An 8,277-nucleotide genomic window follows, 5' to 3' on the forward strand; every position below is an offset into this window, starting at 1 on the left:
GGGATTGTCTCTGTTTTAGCTTTTCTCCTCCCTCCCTTTCTCTCTTCTCCCATTCTCCCTCCCATCCTCCCTCCTCCCTCAATTCCTCTTCCCTCCCTCCCTCCCTCCTTCCCTCCCTCCTTTCCTCCCTCTTCTCCTTCCTTCTTGACCTTTACTCTCTCCCTCCCTTCCTTCCTCTCTGTCTTTCTTTCACGTTTATTGAGTACTTACTGTGTACTTACTGTGTACCGGAGCAAGACAGGAAAGCCCCTGCCTTGTTGGAGCTTACATTCTAGCTGGTGAGAAAGAAAATAAGCCTGTAAAAAAATTAATTACATGGTTACAGAGAGTGATTGGTGTCTGATGAAAATGGAATGTAGAGAGAGTAAAGGGGGCCTCCTTTAGGTAAGGTGGTTAGGGAACGCATTCCAGTGGAATGTCCTGGAAGGGTTTAAAAATTATCCAGGGCTGCCTCTGGATAATCTTGAGCAACATGAGTGACAGCCCACATGTTCTGCATGAGGGCACTCAAGAGCCCCCTCCTTCCCAGACTTCTCTATCCTTCCTACTGGACAGCCTTACTGTAGCTTCAGATAGGTATCATGTATATGCCTCTTTCCCATATAGATGGAGGCCTCTATAGATTCCTCATTTTCAGCATTAACTGTATATAGACTCATTTAATCCCTAGCTCAACTTTATGGGGTGGGTACAGTTATTATTCCCATTTACCTTTGAGTAAATTGAGGCACAGGGAACCTGACTCAGCCCCAGACAGCCTGGTCCTGGAGGCAGGCTCTCTAGTGCTCCATGCCACCTGCTTGTCTCATTCCCCCTTCTGCCTCCTGCAGGGCTCACCTTGCATCACACCCTGTAGTCTTCCCAGCCATGGTCACTTAACTCTTCAAATTCTTTAAGGAACAGTCACAAGCAACCCCTCTAAACTGCAAAATCCTCTCAACTTCCATTTATGCAGCGCTAATATGGGTGTGAACATACAGGATGGAGTGGGAATAATCAGCAAGTCCCCAAATATAAAACCACGTCTAAGAGTCTACAGATGTTCTAATACTAATTACTCATCCCAGAAATGCATTCTGGTGCAGCTGGAACTTGATGGGTTGGAGGGGGTGGGTGATGGAGAGCTTTCATTTCAAAGGGAGATGTAGAGGGAAATCATATGGTGTCGTTTTCCATTTTGGAAGTCTGTTCATCTCTGAGTCAGCTGCAGCTGTATAGCTCTGCCCCATGTGTTCAGAATATGTGCTGGTGGATGGGCTGTGCAAGCCTCCTGTGGCGGGACTGAGTCAGATGTTGTGTGCTCTGGACATTGGAGGAAGGCTGCAGGAAGGTTCTGGGCAGGACTGAAGCAGTTCTGTGAGGTCCCAGCGTATCTCTGTTAGATTTAGATTTGGCACCTCTTGCATCATGGAACCATGTGTTTAAAAAAGCCAGTTTGGGGAATCAGGATAACTAAACTTTTCAGGGTCCAGTCTTTTAACATACCAGAGGGCTCTTAGTTTTTGTTTGCACCTGGAAGTCAGCTATCAAGTCCTCTGCCACCAACTGAGAAATGTATGATTCATATTATCTCTGGGGTAACACACACTGAGGGCTATGCCACATTCTGGATAATAGTGAAAAAAAATGATATCTGGCTTTTAATGAGTGCTTATTTTATGCCGGCTATTTCACTAAATGCTTTATATACATTATTTCATTTATTCCCATAAGGGACCTCTGAAGTAAGTACTATTATTAGACTTATTTTTTATAAGCGAGGAAACCAAGGTGATTTATCCAAAGGTTATATGAAATATCCCCAAAAGAAGATTGAGGTGAGACTAGAAGTCAATGGATTTTGGCAGGCCTGGTCTTATAGCTGCTGCTGCTCTGAGTTGAGCAAACAGTAAAATTATTTTTAAAGGCATTTTTACTTAAAAATAAAAAGCACAGGGGAGAGTCATCCACAACCTGCTATGGTAAAATGTCCTCCCCTCCCCCTCCCCGCCCCGCCCCGCCCTGCTCCACCACGTCACGCCCCATCGAGCTCAGAGTGAATTCCCATTCCTGTTCAGGATGTGCGTGCCCAGTGGACAGCATTCTGCCTGCAGTTCACTTTGTGAGTGGAGGTCTAAATCCCTCAGGGTGCCTTTCTCCCCACATATATAAATGATCTTACTTACCAAGGGGAGCCTTGGAAACTACCCAGTGGAAGCACCGAATTTCAGCCTCCTACTTTTGTTTAGACCAAATTTAGTGCATCTTAGAGAAATCACTCTGATGTTGTCAGCTCTTACTTATTTATCAAATCCCTGAGAAGGTAGGATGCTTCATTCGTTTATCAATTCAATAATTATTTATTGTTTGCTCTTCATGTGTCAAATTCTGGGCATATAAAAGTGAGCAAATTTTGAGGCACCTGGCTGGCTCAGTTGGTATAGTATGCAACGATTGATCTTTGGGTGGTGAGTTCAAGCCCCATGTTGGGCATAGAGTTTACTTAATTAAAAAACCTATTAAAAAGTATTTTTAAAAAGTGAGCAAATTTTATTATGATCTCTTTATGGGAGAGGTTTTTCAGTTGATGTGACGGATTTCCAGGTTTGTTTGCATTTCAGAGCTTTTGCTTTGTTTACCTGATTTTTTTTATATTTACTTATTTATTTATTATTATTTTTTATTATGTTACGTTAGTCACCATACAGTACTTCATAAGTTTTTGGTGTAGTGTTCCATGATTCACTGTTTGCATATAACACCCAGTGCATAGCCCAGAAAATGTTTGGCCAGTCTTAACATTTAAGTAAAGAAGTTTTTTCATCTTGCAGTGGCCTGGGAGAATGTAGGAGAGCCTAAATGCCTTTTAAAACAGCTTCCTAATATTATATGAAAACATAGGATTTCTTTTAGTAGAGATCTTTTATTTTTTTATTTTTATTTTTTTTAAAGATTTTATTTATTTATTTGAGAGAGAGAGAATGAGAGAGAGCACATGAGACGGGGGAGGGTCAGAGGGAGAAGCAGACTCCCTGCCGAGCAGGGAGCCCGATGCGAGACTCAATCTGGAGACTCCAGGATCATGACCTGAGCCGAAGGCAGTCGCTTAACCAACTGAGCCACCCAGGCGCCCAAGTAGAGGTCGTTTAGATGAGTAATTTCCTAATTTGGCTTCTCCAAAGTAATAATTTCAGACAAAGATAAGTAAACTTATTTTTTGAACTTTTGGATATGCAAGGTTGCTGTTAAAAGTATTCCAGTGATCTAAATCAGGATCGTTAGGCTCTTAGGAAAGAATGAGCTGCTGCCATGTGCCTGTTGATGACACAGCTTCGAGGAGGACATAGGCTGGTGCAGACAGGAAGCCAGGAAGGTTTCAGGTCCAGGTCATAATACACAGGAGAGGTGGAGGGCTGGGGCCTGCCTCTTGCTGCTGGCTGGCTGGAGGCAGGGTGACAGCAACCACTCTATCTGCTCTCTTTGGCTCAGGACAACATTGAGGTATCCAAATATGGAGGGTATTCACTGGGACTCCAGTGGAAAGACACAGCACTTTTGGGGTTTCCCTTGGTTATTCAGTTCCAGAGCCTTTTTTTGTTTTTTTAAATTTTTAAATTCTATTTTTATTACAAGTAATAATTATTTTAATTTTATTTTTATAATAATTCTTTTAATAATTTTAGATTTTGGGGGCATCTGGGTGGCTCAGTCTGTTAGGTGGCTGCCTTCGTCTTGGGTCATGATCTCAGGGTCCTGGGATGGAGCCCCGCATCGGGCTCCCTGCTCAGCGGGGACTCTGCTTCTCCCTCTTCCTCTGCCCCTCCCCCTGTTTGTTAGCGCTTTCTCTCTTCCTCTCTCTTCCTCAAATAAATAAATAAAATCTTTAAAAAATTTAGATGTTGTATTCACATTTAAAAATAATTTTATGTTGTATAGTTCTTTTTATTGTGGTAAAGAACACATAACATTAAATTTACCATCTTAACCATTTTGAAGTATACTGTTCAGTAGTGTTAAGTATATTCACGTAACTGAGCAACAGATCTCTAGGACTTTTTAATTTTGCAAAGCTGAAATTCTATACCCACTAAACACTTGCTCCCCTCCCCACACCCTCTACAATCACCTTTCTACTTCCTATTCCTACAAATTAGCAACTTTAGACACCTCATATAAATGGAATCATACAGTAATTGCCCTTTTGTGTCTGGCTTATTTCACTTAGCATAATGTCCTTAAGGTTTATCCACATTGTAACAAAAGTGAGAATTTCAGGAAGTGCTACTATTTGTAGCAGACATGATGGCTTCAAGGTTATTCTGCAGAATTAGATCACTGGCCACGCAGGCCCTCAGGGCCTGCCATCCCAATTGAGTTGCTGCAGTGTGCTCATGGCCTCTGAAGGTGGTGTTCTTACTGCTGACCTGCAGGCTACTGGGCTGAAGAGGGAGGTCATGATGGCTGCATGGAAGGGACTGGACCAATATTATATGCTAGGCCCAAAGGCAGCTTTGGCACCAAGGAAGATTTGAATTTAGTCCCATCTATCACCAACAAGTGAATAGCGGGCTGCATCTGTGAAGAGGACAATAGTGCCATCATCTGGTTCTGGCTGCACAAAGGTGAGACCCAGCGATGCCCTAGCTGTGGAATGCATTATAAGCTGTTGCCCCACCAGTTGGTCCACTGAGCCTTTGCTTTAACTTATTCAAAATGTGTCTTTCCAATAAAGACTAGCTATTCCATTGGCTCCTTCTCTCATTAAAAGAAAAGTGAGAAATTCTTTCCTTTTTAAGGCTGAATAATATTGTATGCATGCACCACATTTTCCTTATCAATCTGTTGATGGACATTTGGATTGCTTCCACCACCTCTAGATGCTATGAGTAATGCTGTGATGAACATGGGTGTGCAAATATCTCTTTGAGATCCTGCTTTGAATTATTTTGGATTTATACCCAAGTGGGAATTACTGGATCATAAGGTAATTTTATTTTTAATTTTGGGGAACAGAGTTTTTTGTTATTCAACAAAACATTTTTCTTTTTCCAGAACTGGTTTAGATTTCTAAGTTTGTACTACTGCTTAAAAAAGCTTCCATTTTGGATGTTTTTCCTTTTGGTCTTTGTCCCATTATTTTGAACTTTACCTATGGGTATTTAAAGAAACACCTTCTTTTGGATATAGTTCCTCAAATATATCTCCATTTTTCTTTGTTTCTACTTCCTTCTGACTTTATACTTGTTCATTTTTCTGTAATTTGTTATAGTGACAATTCTCCATCTTCATTTGTTTTGATTATTTTCTTTTTAATAAATATCTACAGTCTTTATTCTGTGATGTCTGTATCTTAGGGTTGACCAGGAACTTGTGCCTGCTAAAATGGTGTTTACATAGCTCAGTATTTTCCCCTCCAAAGTGAGGGGGACTCATGTTGATGAATCAATTGGCAATATGCTCAGTAAATTGTGGATTAGTAAATTCTGTTAGTTATTTGAGGCCACTAGTTTCTACCTTTGAGCTCTAGATAAGACTTCAAGTCATCCTGGGCTCTGAGTTTGCATCTGACGTTCACAGGGCCTGTTTCAAACCTCTATCACATTTAGAGACCTGAAGATCCATTCAGAAATTTAAACCCTCCTCTCAGAGTGGAGCACTTCCTGGGTATTGTTAGAATCCAGTGACTTGTGAGATTTGAGATCTTATAGCTAAAAGCTTGTATGATTTATCTCAACACCTGAGAGTCTTAAAGTCTCAAGTTGCCCAAGGATCCAGAAAGCTAGTATGGGGTCAGAATCCTTGAAAGTAATTATCTTTCTTATAAACAATTCTACTAATTGTTGTTTTATTTTGGAATCTATACTCAAATGACACTTGTCAATCTATGCCTTTCATTGCCCAACTCAGTTTTATTGCTCGGTCTTATCCAGTTATTTATGTGATCTGGAAATGCCTGGCAGAATATAAGGAGCATTATGTGCCACAATGTGGGAACAGGGTTTGTCTTGCTGCCCTAAGCCCTGTTCAGAGATCACAAGGATGGGGTACTTGGTGAGGCCTTCCCCCGAGCATGCCTGATGACAGAGCTGCTTCCCTGATTACTGAGTGATACCTCTTTTTTTCCACTGGGACTGGAACCTTCTGTGATGCTCAGCCCATTAGACTGCATATACCCTGATCACCTTGTTAGCTCCCCAACCTGCTCCCACTGTGTATCGCTAGGTTTACAGCCCTTGCATCTCAGAGTTTCCATTTCAAACTGATGACCTTTTTTGTTAACATCTGCCCCACTAGAAGTATTGCCACTACATGGAGACCTGCTGACATACATTCAGCAAAGACGGTCCTTAGCTGCCAACATTGGCCTGACTGGGTCCCAATTCCACTGCCCAGCTCTCCAACCACGCCAAACCTCTTGCTATGGGGGACATAGCTGGTTAATGTTCTAACCAAATTCCCACCTCTTCCTCTTTCCCACACGATGGATAGTTAGGTTCTGTCCTGCATCATAAATGACCTTGCTTTTATAGCCCATGGGCCAAATCTGGCCACTACCTCCTGTTTTGTATGGCCTGCAGGCTATTATCAATTCCTAACTGATTCTACAATTTGATGATTCTACATCTTTTTATGTTTAAGAAAATGAAAGAAGAAAACCACTTTGTGATACATGAGAGTTATATAAAATTAGAATTTCAAGTGTCTAAAAATCGAAGTTTTATTGGTACACAGCCACACTCATTTGTTTTTGTACCGTCTATGGTACTTTCACTGTATAATGGCACAGCTGAGCAGTTGTAGCAGAGACTGAATGGCCTATAAGCCTCACATATTTACAGCATGGCTCTTTACAAAAAATTCTACTGAATCCTGTTCTTCACAATAATAATATTTGTAAAAACTACGGTGATTTTATTTTACTCCAGTTTTTGTTGCCACTGTATCTTTATCCTCCTCAAGTCTCTTTGTTATTCCAAATGGTTAGGAAAAAATCCCCAAACCTGCCAGATTCTGTCATCTGTAACTATACACCAATTTAACAGAATTTTTTTTCCTGTGAAATATTTGCTTTATCCCAGATTATATTCCCTTCACCCCTCCCTTTGCCCTTTCCTCCTTCTCTTCCTTCTTTCTTGTTACATATTTCTGCATGTTAATTTAGCATCCTCTTAAGCTTAAGATTTGAGCTACTATCCTGTGAAAGTACTTTGTGAATGTTTTCTATGTTGGCTAAGCTTCAACGATATTGTTTAAAAATCACTCTTAACTTCAAAGACAGAGACATCATCAAGAGGCAACTTTATGAATTCAGTAGGAACACTAAATACCCAAATGTTAAGATTAAATAATTGTCCATCAGATTACAATCACCAAATTATTTGCAGTTGCCCATGTTTGTCAGACCCTAGAAAGTATGGAAACTTAGGAACAGAAAAGGCCAGGCAGAATTTTTGAGGTATTTTCTCTCTGTAGGAATCAGTTAACTGAGAATGACACAATGTGAACTATTCTCTTTAGTCTAGTGACAATTTAAGTGGCACTTTCAGTTCAGTTAGATATTATTAGCAAAAAAATAGATTTTGTACTGAAAGCGCATTTCATGGACAGTCTAGGTCATCTAGAACACTTTCCCCCAAACAAATCAGATATATGTATACACGGCAAGAAGAGCCAAAGGACAACTGGGGATTGATTTTTCAGTGATTAATAATGTGGAGTGGTGATGTGGCCTTTAAATGCTGTAGCTTTGCTTTTGTCTTATGAACTGCCATCAAACCAACAGATCCCTTACTGTGGTGAGAGTGTTTGCCAGTCCACTACCCACAGGATATCTTGCTTTGGATGCTATTGGATTTTACTTGGGCTTCCAGTAAATGATTGTTTTGTTATCCCTAGCAGCTGTTGGGTCTTACATAAATAATTCTCAGGAGTTTACTCTGGGTTTGCTTTGTATCTGTAATGACTGATCACCTCCAAGGGGATCATCCTATAGTTGGAGATGATATGTTGATGTAGGTAATTTGGTTACACATGTTGCCAAGACCCCAAGAGCTTTAGTAATTTTTTTGCCTTTCATTGCTTATAGCTTCCTTTCTTATAGCTCAGCTGAGTTGGTTTTTTAGTAGGTTTCTTTTTGTGGTTATCTGAATACTAAGCTGCTTATTACAGCAGAATTAAGATATGTCTAAATGTTTGCAAAGCATATTTTTCTGGAAGTTTGGGGTAGGAGATGGACTTTTCTGTTTCTTTATGTAATTCAAGATTTTTCAGGCTACATGGTCTTTGGGTAGAAATAAA

At 40.6% G+C, this 8,277-nt stretch overlaps 1 pseudogene; it reads left to right on the forward strand.

The window, feature by feature from the left end:
- Positions 1-4,146: 4,146 nt before the first annotated feature.
- LOC115937647 (cytochrome c oxidase subunit 5B, mitochondrial-like) lies at positions 4,147-4,837 on the forward strand (annotated as a pseudogene).
- The last annotated feature ends 3,440 nt before the right edge of the window (positions 4,838-8,277 follow it).

Source organism: Leptonychotes weddellii, chromosome 4 (assembly GCF_054177405.1).
Source record: "Leptonychotes weddellii isolate Sample4059 chromosome 4, ASM5417740v2, whole genome shotgun sequence".
NCBI classification, from domain to species: domain Eukaryota; kingdom Metazoa; phylum Chordata; class Mammalia; order Carnivora; family Phocidae; genus Leptonychotes; species Leptonychotes weddellii.